General features: G+C 42.8%; 2 long non-coding RNA genes across 3 annotated transcripts in view; one reads left to right on the top strand and one right to left on the bottom strand.

The window, feature by feature from the left end:
• LOC125645279 (uncharacterized) overlaps positions 1–7,825 on the top strand; it is a 33,356-nt gene extending 25,531 nt beyond the window's left edge. The window contains exons 2-3 of the long non-coding RNA XR_007359273.2: positions 5,558–5,694; positions 6,396–7,825. This is a non-coding gene — a long non-coding RNA (uncharacterized LOC125645279). The remainder of the gene's footprint in view (positions 1–5,557; positions 5,695–6,395) is intronic.
• The window catches only part of LOC142068642 (uncharacterized), a 282,297-nt gene that overhangs the window by 198,396 nt on the left and 64,837 nt on the right, over positions 1–19,064 (bottom strand). The gene's annotated exons all lie outside the window — the stretch shown is intronic.

The following is a 19,064-nucleotide window of genomic DNA, read 5'->3' as shown; positions in this document are numbered from 1 at the left end:
TTAAGCAGTTACTCCATCCCCTTTTTGCCAGTGCACAATTGTTCATTACAATACGTTCTTCAAAGACTGCAGGTTCAGTTTAATGAGTCCAAACAATTTCATTTCCATTATTGCCCTTGGGAGACAATCTCTATCTGATGCAATCCTACATGCTAAATGTCACAACGAACTTCTTATCAATGTATAAATGATTTAACAGTTGTATAGTTGTATAGTGTAATTTTAAATTAATACGGTAAAGAGTATTGGGGAAAGTTTTACGCAGGTTTTTATTTTTAATAGAATGGTTCTCAACCCAAAATTACTATGCTCTACCACTTTCCATATTAAAGTTTTGCAGCTCCCCTAAATATCTTCATTTTAGGCATTTTTAAAACTCACTAGCTGCCTTGTGTGCCAGTAGCATCCAGTGTTTAAAGGTCAAAAATACTGAAGAGGTTAAAGACATTCATACAGTAAACCCAGTCTTGGGAAAAAAACAAATCTCTAAAGTTAAGTTTGAAATGGTGCTAGTGTCAGATTTATATTCAGTTTAGGTTAGTGCTGTGACAGCGTCTCATGGTTTCTGCTCATTTCTCCATATTCTATCAGATTCTTCTTATCGATAAATGTAACCCCTCCCTGTACAAAGCCTGTAACAGGTTTGGTATTATGAACAAAGTAGAGTAGGAGTGTATGTAATTTACATCCCCCATAAGCAGCAGTTTAACAGTCCCTCTATGCTGCTATTCCTGCCATTACACACAAGGTATGAAATGTAACTTCAGGTGAACCTAACTGAATGCAACTGAAAATCATGAAGACCTACCCTATGCAACTGGAAATGTAATTGGGCTCCTATGAATTCACAGAATCATAGAAAAGTAGGGTAAGGGTTAGATCATCTAATCCAGTTCCCTGCATTGAGGCAGGACTAAATATTATCTGACAGGTGTTTATCTAACCAGTTCTTAAAAACCTCCAGTGGTGGAGATTCCACAACTTCAGTAGATAATTTGTTCCAGAGCTTAACTATTCTTATAAGTAAGAAGTTGTTCTTAATATGTCTAACCTGAATCTCCCTTGCTGGAATTTAAGTCCGTTACTTCTTGTCCTGTCCTCTGTGGTTAAAGAGAACACTTCATCACTCTTCTCTTTACAAAACCTTTTACATACTTAAAGACTGTTGTCATGTCCCCTCTCAGTCTTCTCTTCTCTAGATTAAACAACCCTAATTTTTTCAATCTTTCCTCATAGGTCATGTTTTCTAGACCTTTAATCATTTTTGTTGCTCTCCTCTGGATTTTCTCTAATTTGTCCACCTCTTTCCTGAAGTGTGGTGCCCAGAACTGGACACAGTACTCCAGTTGAGGCCTTATCAGTGTGGAGTAGAGTGGAAGAATTACTTCTCATCACTAATTACAACACTGCTGCTAACACATCCCAGAATGATACTCACTTTTGCAGAACAGTAACTATTTCACATTTGGGGACAATGTATACCTTCAGATCAGCGGCACTGCTATGGGTACCCGCATGGCCCCACAGTATGCCAACATTTTTATGGCTGATTTAGAACAACGCTTCCTCAGCTCTCGTCCCCTAAAGCCCCTACTTGTTCCTCTGAAACCTGTCATATTTAGTTTGTGATCCACTATAATGTCCAGATCATTTTTGGGAGTCCTTCCTAGGTAGTCATTTCCCATTTTATATTTGTGCAGTTTATTGTTGTTTCCTAAGTGAAGCACTTTGCATTTGTCCTTACTGAATTTTATCCTATTTATTTCAGACCATTTCTCCAGTGTGTCAAGGTCATTTTGAATTCTAAACCTATCCTCCAAAGAGATTGCAACCTGTCCCATCTTGATATCATCTGCAGACCTTATAAGTGTACTCTCCATGCCATTACTCAAATTATTTATGAAGATATTGAATAGAACCAGATCCAGGAGAAATCCCTGTGGGACCCCATTCAATATGCCCTTCTAGCTTGATTGTGAACAATTGACAACAACTATCTGAATATGGTTTTCCAACCAGTTATCCACCCATCTTATAGTACGTTTGTCTAGGCTATACGACCCCTAATTTGTTTATAAGTCATGTGAGAAAGTATCAAAAGCCTTACTAAAACTGAACTATATCAAATCTACTGCTTCCCCTCCCCCCATTCACAAGGCTTGTTACACTATCAAAAAAGCATATTAGTTTGGTTTGAGATGATTTGTTCTTGACAAATCCACATTGAATATTACATAAAGCCTTGTTATCTTCTAGGTGCTCTACAACTAGATTTGTTTGATTGATTATTTGCTCCATTATCTTTCCAGGTTCCAAAGTTAAGCTGGCTGGTCTATAATTCCCTCGGTTGTCCTTATTCCCCTTTTTTATAAATAGGTGCTATGTTTGCCCTTTTCCAGTTTTCTGGTATCACTCTCATCCTCCACAAGTTTTCAAAGATAATTGCTTATGGCTCAGACATGTCTTCAGCCAGTTCCTCAAGTATTCTATTTCATCAGGCCTTGCTGACTTGAAGACATCTGACTTGTATAAGTAATTTTTAACCTGTTCTTTCCCCTAAGCTTCAGATCCTATCCCATTTGCCCTGATGTTCACTATATTAGATGTCCGATCACTGTTAACCTTTTTGATGAAAACTGAAACAAAAAGGCATCTGGGTAACAAGAAGGGTTTCTACAGATATTTTAGCAACAAGAAGGAGGTCAGGAAAAGTGTGGGACCCATACTGAATGGGGGAGGCAACCTAGTGACAGATGATGTGGAAAAAACTGAAGTACTCAATGCTTTTTTTGCCTCGGTCTTCACAGACAAGGTCAGCTCCAAGTATCTGGCAACACAGTATCGGGAGGAGGGGAGCAGCCCTCAATGGTGAAAGAACAGATTAAGGACTATTTAGAAAAGCTAGACATGCACAAGTCCATGGGTCAAGATCTAACACATCCAAGGGTACCGAGGGAGTTGGCTGATGTGATTGCAGAGCCACTGGCCATTATCTTTGAAAATTCATAGCAATCGGGGGAGGTCCCATACTATTGGAAAAAGGCAAATATAGTGCCCATATTTTAAAAAGGGAAGAAAGAGAACCCAGGGAACTACAGACCAGTCAGCCTCACTTCAGTACCTGGCAAAATCATGGATCAGGTCCTCAAGGAATCCATTTTGAAGCACTTGGAGGAGAAGAAGGTGATCAGGAACAATCAACATGGATTCAGCAAGGGCAAGTCATGCCTGACCAACCTGATTGCCTTCTATGATGAGATAACTGGCTCTGTGGATATGGGGAAAGCGATGGATGTGACTTATATCTTGACTTTAGCAAAGCTTTTGATATGGTCTCCCACAGTATTCTTGCCAGCAAGTTAAAGAAGTATGGATTGGATGAATGGACTATAATGTGGATAGAAAGCTGGCTAGATTGTCGGGCTCAACAAGTAGTGATCTAGTGTCTAGTTGGCAGCCGGTATCAAACAGAGTGCCCCAGGCATCAGTCCTGGGGCCGGTTTTGTTCAACATCTTCATTAATGATCTGGGTGATGGGATGAATTGCACCCTCAGCAAGTTCGCAGATGACACTAAGTTGGAGGGAGAGGTAGATACACTGGAGGGTAGGGATAGGATACAGAGGGACCTAGACAAATTAGAGGATTGGGCCAGAAGAAATCTGATGAGGTTCAACAAGGACAAGTGCAGGGTCCTGCACTTAGGACGGAAGAATCCCTTGCACAGCTATAGGCTGGGGACCGACTGGCTAAGCAGCAGTTCTGCAGAAAAGGACCTGAGGATTATAGTGGACGAGAAGCTGGATATGAGTCAGCAGTGTGCCCTTGTTGCCAAGAAGGCCAACGGCATACTGGGCTGTATTAGTAGGAGCATTGCCAGCAGATCGAAGAAAGTGATTATTCCCCTCTATTTGGCACTGGTGAGGCCACATCTGGAGTATTTCATCCAGTTTTGGTCCCCCCACTGCAGAAGGGATGTGGACAAATTGGAGAGAGTCCAGCGGAGGGCAACAAAAATGATTAGGGGGCTGGGGAACATGACTTACCAGGAGAGGCTGAGGGAACTGCAGTTATTTAGTCTGCAGAAAAGAAGAGTGAGGGCGGATTTGATAGCAGCCTTCAACTACCTGAAGGGAGGTTCCAAAGAGGATGGAGCTAGGCTGTTGGAGCTAGACTAAGATGGAGCTAGGAGTGGTGGCAAATGACAGAACAAGAAGCAATGATCTGAAGTTGCAGTGAGGGAGGTCTAGGTTGGATATTAGGAAACACTATTTCACTAGGAGCGTGGTGAAGCACTGGAATGGGTTACCTAGGGAGGTGGTGGAATCTCCATCCTTAGAGGTTTTTAAGGCCCGGCTTGACAGAGCCCTGCCTGGGATGATTTCGTTGGTGTTGGTCCTGCTTTGAGCAGGAGATTTGACTAGATGACCTCCTCAGGTCTCTTCCAACCCTAATATTCTATGATTCTATGATTTAACACTTTGGTCATTGCTGAAATGTCTATTGCTATCTTTCCCTTAGACTTGCTTCCCCCAGGATCTTAACTATCAATTTTCTGAGTTTGCTAATGTCTGCCTTCTTGAAGTCCATTGTCTTTAATCTTCTGTTTTCCCTCCTACCATTTCTTAGAAACATGAACTATTATTGTTTCATGACCTTTCACCCAAGCTGCCTTCCACCTTTAAATTCTCAACCAGTTCCTCCCTATTTGTGAAAATCAAATCTAGAACAATTACAATCAAATCTAAAAACCATTTAAGAATTGGCTAGCCTATAATTTTATTTATGTATTAAGTAATATTGTTATATTTTCCCCAAACCCTCTCTCTTAACTTATTAATTCTTCCCCTCCTCTTCACATAAAACCAGTTTTCTGTAGTAAAATAAAATTATATATGGTTACAAATATTGCTTCAAGTATTCATTTTGACCCTACAAATTAATCCACTGGAATAAATTGCCTTTTTGTCAGTTCAATGAAATAAAATTTCTTACCAATTTCAAGCAACATATTTTGAGTGTCTTATCTGATAAAAAACAAGAACATTGGTTCTCAACCAGGGGTCAGGGGCCTGCTGGAGGTTTCAGGGGTGCCACCAAGCAGCGCCAGCTTTAGACTCTCTGCGGCTCAGGGAAGAAAGCTGAAGCCCCACCGCATGGGGTGGAAGCCCAGGGCCCTGAGCCCTGCCATGCAGGGCTGAAGCAGAAGCCTGAACAATGTATCTTCGTGGGGTGGGCCTGTGACATGGGGCCTCATGCATTGCCCTGCTTACTACCTCCTAATGTTGGCCCTGACTTTTGTGAGCAGAAAACCAGTTATTGTGGCACAGGTGGGCCATGGAGTTTCTGAGGCCTGTTGAGGGGGGCCTCAGAAAGAAAAAAGTTTGAGAACCCCTGAGCTAGATCACTCCATAGACTGGAGCAGCTTGTGGTTACTAGGAGTTCATAACAGAGAATTTTTTTAAAAAATAATAAGCGATTTTAGTTTTGTCTAAAGAGTTTCTTCTTTTACTCATTTAGACTATGTTATGACATGTGTTCTGTAAATTTATTGGCAGTTGTCAATTATTGACATTTCCATTGCACCTTTAATCCAACCCCGGATGCAGCCCGGAGCTCTTCTCTACCCCAGAGGAGGCTAGCCAGCCACAGCTGTTTTATCTTGGTGAAGCGCAAACAGGAGAGGAGGCCCCTGGTAAGTGGCTTTGATTTTGAGAATTGCTGAGGCGAGTTGTTGGGTGCAGGAGGGTTGCAGAAAGCAGGCTTGTCTCTGTATGATGCACATACCACCACATGCCTAGTTTGAATGGCGGAACTGGGTGTTGATTGACTCCCTCACTTCACAGGAATCTGCCTCAGAGGTCTCCAGGAAACTCTCATGGAGATACTGGGCAATGCGCTGCTGCAGGTTCTTTGGCAGAGCTGCTTTGTTTCTTGCCCCATTAACGGTAACTTTCCCGCACCACTGTGCCGTCACGGGGAGGTGGGGGGAACCATTGCTACACACAGGCGAGTCACAAAGGCCAGGGCAGAAGCCACAGTCTTGGAGAAGACCCTCCCTTGATTCCCTACTCACCCTCAGCAGTGAGATATCTTCCATAATGAACAGAGTCTGTGAAAAATGTGGGGACAGTAATGATTATAAGGCCTCCCCTCCAGCGCTGGCTCTCTCCAAGAGCCATGTGCCCAGTGTACAGTAGGGTCGGGAACACTGATTTTCCCTGCCGCTGCAGTTATTCACCATTTTGGGGGTCTTGTGGCTCATGTGTGCTTGCCTGGGGTCAATCAGTTAGGGACAGGTATGTGAATAGTGGCTGTATTTTAAATGACTGACTCAGTATTATGTGTGTTGCAAACAATACCTCTTCTGTAAAATATTGCATTTTGGCTTCACAGAGATGACCTTGGGAGCCCAGCCTCCCTCTTTGTTATAGCTGGCTGAACGGCTGCTCAGAATTAGAAAGTGGCCAAGAAGAACTAAGGAGGACTTTCTGACTGAGGTTATGATGCACTCCATGGCTGAAAAACAGGAACTGAAGGAGTGGTGGGACAGCGAGAAGAGGGACCAAAAGGAGAACACAGGGTGCCAGAATGAAGCCATGGAGCAGCTCTTAAACGTTATGGAGCACTAAGCAGACATGTGCCAGGAGATACTAGCCCTGCAAACCGAGCAGCTCTGCACCCACCCTCCCCTGCAGGCATTGTCGCAGAACTCTTTCCCATGCACCCCCCCCCACCCCAGACACTGCCAACCTCCTGGCTCCTCTTATCAACCTCCTGGCTTCCGTCTGCACCTGCTTCATTCCACTCCTCCCCCGTCACATTCCAGCCCTGCGGACTCCCAGTACCCACTGCACTCGACACTCGTTCCTCTGCTGTTTAGCCCCTCCTGAAATACAGTACATACTACCCTGTACTCCAAAGGAGAAGATTGGATATGACCCCTGGACATACACAAATTTTTAACCGTCCCAGGACCTCACCTCCTCCTGGGACCTTCCCTTCCCCCATCCCCCTCAGTCAGAGGTGAAAGTAAGCCCGTATGCCCCAGTACGGTGTACCGGTAAGAGCTGGTGCGCGGTACCAGGACCAGCTTTCCCAGACGGCAATTTAAAGCCCTGGGGTAGCGGCAGCGGGGCTGCGGCAGGGATTTAAAGGACCCTGGAGCTGCAGCCCCCGCTACCACACCGGGCCTTTAAATCCCTGCCTGAGCCCTGCTGCCGAAGCCCTAGGGTAGCGGCGGCGGGGCTCCGGAGGGGATTTAAAGGGCCGGGGCGGTAGCGGCCCCAGGGATCGGGCAGCAGGGCTCAGGTAGGGATTTAAAGGGCTCGAGGCTCCGGCAGCCACGACTACAGTGGAGCCCAGACCCTTTAAGTTCTGCCAGAGCCCAGAGCCCTGGGGTAGCGGTGGCAGCCGGGAGCCCCCAAGGCTCCTCAGTGCTTTAAAGGGCCTGGGGTTCCACTGCGGTAGCGGCAGCTGGAGCCCTGGGCCCTTTAAATCGCCCCCGAGCCCCGGGGCTCCCAGTCGCCTCTGCAGCTGGTAGCTCGGGGGTGATTTAAAGAGCCCCAGGCTCCCAGCCGCCACTACCGCAGCTGGAGCCTGGCCCTTTCAATCAAGATTTAAAGGGCCTGGGGATTTAAGGCCTTGCCTCTTCCGGTTAAGGCCACGCCTCTTCCGCTTGAGGCCGTGCCCCCTGCTCAGGACTCCAGCGTTCTGGTAAGTCCTCTAACTTACTTTCACCCCTGCCCTCAGTGCTGATGTGTTCTTTTGTTTCTCTCTCTCCTCCAGTTGTTGTTTTTTAATAAAAGAATTGTGTTGGTTTGAAAGCAATCTTCATTCTATTAATTTAAAGCAAACAGAGCTTTGCAAAGCAACAGATAATTATCTTCTTACACCTTCATATTGCATCGTCTGCACCAATCGCAATCACCTCCTAGCATTACAAGCACTGCACTCCCAAGCATAGCAACAAATGTTCAGCTTCAAATTTCGGCCTCAAGGCATCCCTGATCCTTCTGGCCCCGCACTGTGTTCCTCTAATAGCCTTGGTCTCTTGGTGTTGGTTCAAATTCAGCCTTCAGGCACTTATCCTCAGCAGTCCAGCCCAGAGTGAAGCTTTCACCCTTCCCTTCACAAATATTATGGAGCATCCAGCACGCGGCTGTAAGCACAGGAATGCTGTCATCAGCCAGGTCCAGCTTCCCATATAGGCCACACCAGTGGACCTTTAAACGGCCAAAAGCACACTCCACAGTCATTCTGCACTTGCTCAGACTGTTGAACCGCTCCTTGCTGCTGTCAAGGTGCCACGTGTATGGCTTCACAAGCCACGGCATTAAGGGGTAGGCAGGGTCTCCTAGAATCACAATGAGCATTTCGATTTCCCCTACGGTGATCTTCTGGTCTGGGAAGAAAATCCCTGCTTTCAGCTTTCTGAACAGGCTAGTATTCTGAAAGATGTGTGCATCAATGCCCACGGTGATCCACAAGTGCCTGGAGAATCACTGAGAAAAAATACCCCTTCCGATTAATGTGCTTGGTGACTAGGTAGACTGGTGCCAGAATTGGCATATGAGTGCCATCTATTGCCCCTCCACAGTTAGGGAAGCCCATTTGTGCAAAGCCATCCACAATGTCACGCACATTGCCCAGAGTCACGGTCTTTCAGATCAGGATGTGATTAATGGCCCTGCACACTTCCGTCAACACGAGTCCAACGGTCAACTTTCCCACTCCAAACTGGATCAGTGACCGATCAGTAGCAGTCTGGAGTAGCCAGCTTCCACAGTGCAATCGCCACGTGCTTCTCCAATGGCAGTGCAGCTCTCATTCTCATGTCCTTGCACCACTTATCACACAGTCCCATGAATGTGGCTTTTCTTATTCAAAAGTTCTGCAGGTACTGCTTGTCATCCCAGACATGCATAACAATGTGATCCCACCACCCAGTGCTTGTTTCCTGAGCCCGAAAGGTGTTCCACTGTGGTCAGCACCTCCGTGAATGCCACAAGCAATCTCGTGTCATAGCTACTACTCGTGGCAAGATCAATGTCGCACTCCTCTTGCCTTCGTAGGTTAAGGAATAACTCCACTGCCACTTGTAACCTGTTAGTCAGAGTGAGCAGCATACTGGTCTACAGTTCGGGATCCATATTTGCAGACCAAAGAGGAAGAGTGCGCAGTACACAAACCATTGAAAGATGGCGCCAAATGTGGACAGAAGCACAGGGATTGCTGGGATGTGAAGCAATGCATCACGGGGGATTGGGATGGGACCAAGGATGCCACGCAGCCCCCTCTGCCTTCCCACAACTCTTAGCGGCAGAAGAGGAAGAGATGCTCTGTGGGATAGCTGCCCAGAGTGCATCGCTTCGAATACCGCTGCAAGTGCTGCAAGTGTGAACACCCTATTGCGGAGGCAGCTGACAGTGTGAACACACAACAGCCGTTTCCCTTCAGTGCTCTCTGAGCAGCACGGTAACTCTGCCAGTGTAGACATACCCTTTGTAAGAGCTTAGTAACTACCCATTTAAAATGCTCATGTTACTCTATCAGCTCTCATTGCTTTCTGCTATTTGAACAGGGTAAGACTACATGACTGAATCTACTGTGCTCTCATCTATTCCTTGAGCAAACTGCAACAGCAGAGCACAAGAAAGATTTAACTAGGAATCTACTTAAGTCTAATTCTAAATTTTCCATCAGTCAGACTAATATCATTGTCAATGGCAGTGGGAAAGAAGCAGCAACTATGGTGCTTTCACTTCTGAAGAGCAAGGTCAATATGTGGGTTTGTTTTTTTTTTGTTTCCCCATCAAAATCAATTGTTACCCTTGATTTCAGGTGGCATGCAGGGCAAGTACAATATAGCATGTATATCACATATTCAAACAGAGGAAGGTATATCCCAAGTGCAGAGCTTTGAAATGAAGCTGTCGTACACTCAAGGAGGTTTGATTCCACACTATTATTCCTTTAAGGAACAGTAATTAAGGCCTGCCTTGGGGTTCTTTCCAGGACCACTAAACTGCAGTGACTCCCCACAATTCCCCAGATGAATAATCTACAAAGGCCTGGTCTACAGGCCTGGTCTACCAGTCCAGCTTTCTCCTGTAGATAAGGTTTCACTCCTGTCCCCATGCTCCCTTGCTCAAAAATAAGCTAGCTTTTACACTATGATCATATTAACATGATTTAATACTGCTATTTCATGTGTGTGCTTGGTTTTTGTCCTTTCAAAATGAGTATTGTTCTGTTATTGTAAGCCACAGCAGACTGGCTACCTAAAGTATGGCCAATTAGAAATCAAGCCACTCTTTGACAAACCAGCTTTGCGCATCCTGACTGGAGCCCTTCACTTTATACACAGTAAAGAAAGTGGAGTGTTAATGCAAAATCACGACACACTGTGAATGCTTTACCCAACTTTATCCCATCTCTTCCATGGTAAATACCAGGCTTTATTTCCCAAGTCACTTGTAATCCCATTAAGTTACATGAAGACATCTTATCTATTGTATTCTTCCAATATCCCTTGGATTTTAATTTAAATAGAAGATTTCATACTGAGTCAAGTATAAAGCAAAAAGGTCCTTGTGAGAGTCGCCAGTAACTAGCAAAAAAGTCCCTTGTTTGAGGGGTACACTTCAGGTAATTACAGTAATTCCATTTCTAGCTGCCTTCTTTATTACACAGTGATATAAGGAGACTCGCCTATTTGTTTGACCACCTACAGCACAACTGTTCAAGAAGTTGATTCTTCTAATAGATTTATTTCTTTAATGGTGGTTTAATTAAGATACTTTTATTGTGTTAGTATAATTTATAGCCAAAAGCAACATTTTATGGTGTGCTCCCACTATTACCTCCATGCTAAATAGTCTGTCAGCATTGCCATTACAGCCCTAGTGTTTCAATGGGGTATAATATGAGCGTAAAAATTTGCTTCAGACACACAATGGCTCAGCCCAAAAGCAATTTTATAATCAATGTAGTTTGTATTAGTCTGACCTTTCCAGAGTACTAGAAGGGCAAAAATAGATTGTTTTGTGGCTGCAAAAAGTGTTATTCCCTCCCCCATTTAAGCTGTTGCAAAGTATCTTTTTTTTTCCCTTGAAAATGTGCGGGTCAGGGAGCTTAACAGGACCTAAAAAAATTCTTTGTACTTACAATACGTATGTGGTCCAGGGCAGCCATAGATTAAGTATGCTAACACGTTATGGATGTGTTCAAAAACTTTGTGGGTTGAAAAAATTATTTCTCTAAAGTCAAAGGCAGACAGTGAGAAAAGCAGACATAGGACCCAAGCATTTGAATGCCATTCCAATGCCTAATCCATAATTTATTGACGCTAAGGGATTTATGCCATTTTAGAATTTATAAGGCCATTTTCATTACAATGAAATTAGGCCTTACATCTTTGATAGACATGAATGGGTGGTTCTCCAAGCAATGAGTAAGCATTTAAAGTTGTTGACTAAACAATAGTCAATAACTGATTCACCTAGGAATAGTGTGTTAGCATGGAGACAAGGGATGAATGGAATTTGTTATTAGCAGAATGTTTGAATATTTCCCCCATACTAAGAGAAATTTTTGGCTGCAGCAATTTATGTGAATATTGTGTTGATATAGATATCATGACTTATTTATGGCTAGATAAGAAAAGCTCAGCATTCTCCTGCTCCATCTTAAACAATGGAAATGCATTTATGATAAAAAGAATTACTTGTGCAAACTGAAATAGGAGCAAAGCTATGACCTCATCCTGGTGGCCATGGCAACTCCAGACATGCTGGGGGAAAGTGTCTTAAAATAAACATTAAGTTCAAGCAAAAGCTGAGAGAGATTGAAGGCTGAGTAATGAATACAGGCCATTCCATTACTATGTGGAAGCATCACTGTATGAGACCTTCTGTGGCAAGGGGGGACACAGTGCACGTGGTGAAAGTTCATGGAAACGTCAGTGTAGGCCCCCATAAAGTAATGATGGGACATTGCTGGCTTTCCTTCCATCCCACCTCTTACCCTTATTATTGTTCTTTAAACGTTGGCATTGGTTATCTACACCCTGATTATAGTTTTTTGACAGATTATTTCAGCAGTTCAAGCATAGTGGATAACAACTATTTGCTTTTTAAATGTGTGACAGGAATTACTTTCCATCTTACATTATTTTCTGTTTTTCGGTAGTATGCAGTCTGTGCAGGAAAGACACAAGTTTGTTCTATAGTTTGCCATTAAGGTGTTTTCACCCAAAGATCTTTAAGAGGTTTGCCAACACGAAGCTACTTCCCTAAACACTTCAGCCAGCCCAACTGGGTAAACTGAGGCATAAAGAACTGTAGTGACTTGCCCAAGGTGAGAACAGCAAGTTTATGACAGAGGCAAGAATAATTCAATCATCAGCTTTTCCCACCAAACCGGAATCGTTCTTAGTGACTTATTTTGTATGAAAGATTAGGCGGAGTATTTTACCAACCACATTTGCTCATTTCTTATGTATCCACTGAAGTTCTTAAAAATCAGGTTGTGGTTTTCCTGGTGTCTGGGCTGCAGTCAAGACTTCCTGCAATTTCATACAGATTGTATCTCCCGTTCATCCATTCTGTTCAATGGATAAGTCAATTAAATTAATGTGGAACAGTTCTCTGCTACCGGGATTCTCCTCAGCCAATCTTTCAAATATTTCCTTTTTCAGCTGCTGTAGTTGTGAATTATTTTCAGTATCTATTCCCAACACACTAAGCCAAAGCTAATGAGGTATCACCTACACTGTTGGCCAAGAATAAGAGAGAAAACTATTACTAAAGATGGTTTATGTCTCAGGTCTGTGGGTCATCATATAAGTTTCATATATATAACTTGTAACAGATGCCAAAACAAAACAAAAAAATCTTAACCATTTGTTAATTTGGTTTTCCAAAATTCATGCCAACTACTCACTACAGACTATTGATTTAGCCGCAGCATTTTTCACCTTTATGCATTTAATGCATGTGCAGATTGAAGATATTAATTTAATCAGCCTGAAATACCCCCACAGAAACACAGGTTTTAACAAACACTGTAGGCTGATTTGGGGGTTTTTTTACATAAGAAAGTGTGTTTTAATCTTGTGAGATTCAGAACTATTCTATTAAATGACAAATATAAAAAGCAAGAAGTCAAGTATACAGGATCATTTGTAGCGATGCCAGCATGAGGAAAATAACAATGAGAATCAAGTTTTTTGCACATGGTTGTAGCCATGTTGGTCTCAGGATATGAGAGAGACAAGGTAGGTGAGGTATTATCTTTATTGGACCAACTGCTGTTGGTGGAAGGTGGTGTACCTCATCAAATGCTCCAAAAACAAGTATGTGGATGAAGCCAAATAATCACTACACTCTCAAAGGAAATTACACAGAAAAATGATGAGACAAAAACACCACACCACCCAAAAGCAAAACACTTTTTTCAAGGGGATCACTCCATATCTGATCTTTCAGTACCCATCTTCAAAGGAAACCTGCACAACACATTCAAAAGGAAAGCCTGAGAACTTAGTCATAATGCTGCTAGACACTAAAACCATGGACACTGGTTTCATGGATCGTTTCATGGATCATGACAACAATGTATCCCTTAATGGCCCACTTCAAACTACTTTTGCATAACAATTTAACCCTTATTGCCCACTCCATTTCAAGTAGCATACCCCTTATGTTTAATAGTCAGTCCCAACTTTTATTTAGTTCAGACACTCTGATTTCCTTCTCCAGACCAGAAGAACTCTGTGTAGCTGAAAAACTTGTACCTTCCACAAACAGAAGTTGGTGCAATAAAAGACATTACCTCACCTACCTTGTCGATGCACGTAGTGGAAATTTCCAGGGGCAGGTATAAATATGCAAGCAAGACTCAGACTAGGGATAACAAGCTTAGTTCAATCAGGAAGGATGAGGCCCTCTTCTAGCAGTTGAGGTGTGTGTTAGAAGAGGGCCTCATCCTTTCCGATTGAGCTAACCTCGTGATTCCTAGCCTGATTCTTGCTTGCATAGTTATACCTGCCTCTGGAAATTTCTACTACATGCATCCGACGAAGTGGACATTCACCCACGAAAGCTTATGCTCCAATACGTCTGTTAGTCTATAAGGTGCCACAGGACTCTTTGCCGCTTTTACAGATCCAGACTAACACGGCTGCCCCTCTGATACTGGTCACCTACCTTGTGTCTCTCATGAGAATTTAGGGCATTTCTCTGATGTTAGTTGGGTACCTTGAAGGATCAGCAAGCACAGAAGTATTGAAGAATTTTTGTATCCATATGGCTCATAGAAGGATTGAATTCAGTTGGCCTTTACAGCTGAAATAGCTGACCTTGTTAATTTACATGTCAACACTGTCATGGACAAGGAGAAAACATTTTGACACATACATTTGGCTACATTTTTCAAAGAACATCTGATTAACTGATCGTGAGGAGGGGGAAACATTTGAGTTGAAGTACTTGCATTTGGAGGAGCTTTATTTTTAACATGGACTGGAGACTAAATGTAATTTGCTTAAATATTAACACTGTTTTTTCCATGAATCTCACCTTACAGAAATACATTTAGTTTGTCCTATTTACAGACAGTTTTGCTACTTACTATACGAAGGCTGTAGATGCTCATTGATTTTATTGCCAATAGGATATTTAAGTTCAGAGATTTCAGTTAGAGTCACAGTTAAGCCAAAGAAACTAGATAAGTGTCAGATGACCTACTTTCCTAGAAATCATTACATGACTTGGTGTTGGGCTCACAAATCTAGAGCACGTCTCCTGACTTTTGTGAAAGTGTTTGCCTCCACACCTCATCTTTCTGTATTTATGAAGACCACAGGAAAAAGACAACATGCTGCCAGTGGCCTGGTTTCATTTGCAGTTCTCACTTGATAGTGTGATTTAGCCTCCCAGCACTGCAACTACCTTTAGCTTATACCTTGTTTGCTCCAGTGAGTCCTGAAACTCATTCAGATATTGTTTCATTTTTTCCTTCTATTTACTTTGGAGCTCTAGTCTTTATCCTCCATTTCCTTGTTATTGGGAACTGTTTAGTTTTATCTAATAAAGCCAAGTGTTCAGCCATGCCCTCTTTTTACAGTTCCTTACCTATGGCACAGTCCTGATAGCTTATTATCTGTCCAGCCAGTACTATGTTTGTTCAGACCTGGCATGCTCAAACAACTGTTTAGGTTTCAGTCATTCAAGATGGATGACCTGACAAATGCACTTGTGGTGGTTGTTCAGATCCATAGTAATCAAAGCTTCATCTTTTTTTCCTGGTTATTCTTTCTTAAGGCAGTGACTTTTTTAATCACAGAATTCTTGACCATAAGCATTCTTGGTTTTCATGATGTTACAGCTTGGTTTCTTACCTGCATACTTTGTCCCTCTGCTTCATGATGTACCCACACTCTGTTTAGTGCGATATCCTGAGGAGCTTACTAAAATCAGCAGTAGTTTTTGGCAAAGGAGGCTAGTCCAGTGATTAGTGCACTAGTTAAGAAACTTGGAGACCCAGGTTCAATTCCCTGTTCTGACACAGACTTCCTATTTGACCTCAGGCAAGCCACTGAGAATGGGCAGCGGGTGAACACTGGGCCCGGCCCGCCCCTTCTGCCTAGGGCCCCACGCCTCCAGGTCACCTCCCCCTGCCGGAGATCAGAGCTAGCTCCCCCACAGCCTCTGGATGCCCAAGTACCCCCAGCCCTGGAGCGCTGGGTGGGCAGGCAGTGCAAGCATGAGCTCCAGCCACTGAGAGTCACTGGCCGCAGGCCGGGCCTCACTAGCCCCTGCCTGGGACCCTGCAGTCTGCACCGGAGGGCGGGAGGGTGGGCAGCGGGAGGGTGTCTGGGAGCAGAGTGTAGGCAGGGCCATTCAAGGCTGTTTGTGGAGGCACAACCTCCCCTGGCCTTTGATACCCACCGCCCATGCCACTGAGCCTCTTGGTGCCTCAGTTCCTCATCTGTAAAATAGGAATCATACTATTTCCCTGCCTCATAGGGGTGTTGTGAGGTTAATTACATTGAAGACATGCTGTGAGATTTACTCTTAAAAAGAGTTACTGAAGAGCTAGGTATTACTTAACACTCCTGTTCTCCCCTCTTGACATCTCTCTATCACAGGTGTATATATAGTTACAAGGCCCCTGTTTCTTAAGACTGGTAAAATCCTTTGTTTTCCTTCCCAAGGTACCAATATATACATAATTCATTCATGATCTGTTGAGTTGGGCTATAGCTGTTGATGCTTCTCTTCATACAGTGATTTTATTTACCGTTAACATCTTGACTGGTTAACTCAGCCATTTTGAATCACTAGTATTCACTTATTTTTATTTCCTAATGGCAGTTGGTGTTTTATTTCCTCACATCCCTTATTCCTCAGGGTGATGGTTGTTCCACAGCCAATGGCCTATGAACAGGCACCTATTGCTTAAATATTTCCCACATGGGTTTCAGTGTTACCCTTGGAAAATTCCGTTTTCGTACATAACTTCTTGAAGAGAAGAAGAGTATGAGGCAGAGTTTGGGGACTGATCTAAAATTCATAGTGTATTGCCAAAAAAAAAAAAAAAAAAAGAAGGAAAGAAAAAAGGCTTAAAGAGCTTCCCAAAGGGCCTAACTCAGAACAGGCTAGGGCTAGTCTAAATGTTCTGTCAAGTGTACGAGTTGTTAAGCACTGGAACCACAGCTGTTTCTTATTCAAGGTCTCTATATCCACAAAGACATCTTACAGAATGCAAAGATCCAAAATGTTGTGTGTGTGTGTGTGTGTAGATAAATGGAGAAAACTGATTTGGAGAGTGGGAGCGGTTGTCCAGGATCAGAGGGGCTTAATGGACAAGGTCAGTAAGGGAAACCCTTATCTACGGACAGAGTAGTAAAAGCTGACTGACAAGTGCCATTTCAAAAGAAGAACTTGCATTTTTAGACATCAAGATTTTTCTTCTCTCTCTAATCAATCAGACAGGGCTATCCAATTTATCTTATGATCAGTTTAAATCAGATGTACTAAATAAACTGCTTTTTTGTTTCAATTCTATTTTCTTTTTGTTTTTTTATAAGTCTTTTTGGCAGGTTTAGTGTTGTATGGTCATTTTGTACAGACATCTACAATGTAACCACAAAGGTGAGTGCAGATGGGTAGAGTGTTTCTGGATCCTACACACTCCACTCTATCTTGGTCAATGGATAACTTTGACAGTGGTATGAGAGTTAGAGCTGGGCAAGGGTTTTTTTTCAGCCAATAGTAAATTCATAAACTGCTTGTAAATTTGGTCACATTCGGAGATTACAGTTTTTCCTGGAAATTTTTTTGGAAGTGTTACAACATTTTGTTTCAATGTGTCGTTTCAAAATCTTTGAAACACTTTGCTTGGCCTGCACAAATTTTGTGTTTTAATTGCAGCAAGAAAAAACAAAAACAAAAAAATCAGTTTTGGTTTGAAACTGAACTGTTAATTTTTTTCAGTTTGGCCACCAAACCGAAAAGTCAATTATTTGTTCAGCACTAATCTTACTGAGTTGTGTTGCTGTCAGGTAGTGATGGGGAACACAAGAGGAGCAGCTAAAAGGCTAGAAAGAAGATTATAATTGTGTGTGGTATAGTCACATATTGTTTTGTGGTTAAGACACTCAAGTAGGATTTGTGTTTGGGGTTGGCTTCTGCCACAGATATGCTGTGTGATGTTCGGCCAGTCACTTCATTGCTGTGTGACTTGCTCTATAAAATGGAGAAATACCCTCTTTTTCCTACTTGCCTGTTTAGGTTGTGATCTCTTTAGTGTAGGGACTTATTATATATAGTTACAATGCATAACATAATAAGGCCCTAATCTTTTGGTTAGGGTGATTTAGGTTTGATATTTGAAAATTGAAGAAGAGCTCAGCGTCTGTCCATTGTAATAGCACTGAACTAAGTACTGCATGCTAACTGATTTGGCTTTGTCTAGCCCTTCAATACGGACTCATAAGACATTTTTGCCTCCAGTATGCTGTTTGTTTATATGCTGTTTGGTTTTCTTTAACAGATGAGAGCTGCATGCTGACAAGTAGCTTAAGTCCTTGTCTTCTGTTCCAGCTTCTCTCAAACCAGACAGCCCCTGTCTTCATCTCTCTTACTAAACTCATAGGATCCATTGATTTTTTTGGCCTTCATTCTGCTGCCATTTGTAACATAGATTACTTTTGCATGTAGTAATCATCTCACTTACTGTTCATTTTGTCTTAATTATCAGGCCAGACAAGCCCTCAGATTCATGCAGGTATGGAGAGGGTTTTTTTTTGTTGTTTTTTTTAAGCTTATGACAGTAGTGGTGACCCCTTATGAAGCTTTATCTAACTGAAAATTAGAAGCGGACATTACATTTAGTGAAGCCATGTTTTAGAATTACTTTAATTTCCTAACTGCACATGTTAATTGCCAAATAACTTATCCCCTTTGTACGTCTCCAAGGAGCATTTGAATCACATCATCTGACAGGTCACGGTTGGTTTGTTGACTTGCTTTTGCATTGTTATTCTGCTTCACTACTCTATTGAGTGTTAATTCTTTCTAATAGGACCTCAGGTCACATTGACTCTTGCAGATGTAGTAGTATATCACTTCCCTCAAACCCCTCCCCTCTCCCCCACCATTACAGTACATCCTGAACTAAATGCAAGGGCACACTGTACCAGGTCTTATATGTGCCTTGACTGCACAAGCTCAGCTGTCAACAGCAGGCTTCATTTACCACCAAGTTACCCCAGTTTCACACTAGTATAACGGCATTCAATAGAGTTATACCTACATATAACTACATTCTTGCAATGTTAAGATGGCCAAGTTCTTTTGGCAAGACAAAGGAGAATATGTGCATTATTTCCCCAATCTTAAATACATTCTCTATCATTATTGTCTTCCCTTGAATAAGCAAGTCATGGTGTCTTTGTCCCGGTACAGCAATATCTGAAATCTTACTATCATAGTCCTGATATCTTACTGTCTGGCCAATCAGTGCTATAGTTCTTGCCTAACTTTTCACTGTGTCTAA

This window comes from Caretta caretta, chromosome 1, assembly GCF_965140235.1.
Source record: "Caretta caretta isolate rCarCar2 chromosome 1, rCarCar1.hap1, whole genome shotgun sequence".
Lineage (NCBI taxonomy): Eukaryota > Metazoa > Chordata > Testudines > Cheloniidae > Caretta > Caretta caretta.
Note: the sequence above shows the minus strand (reverse complement) of the source record. Positions and strands in the feature narration are given on the sequence as shown.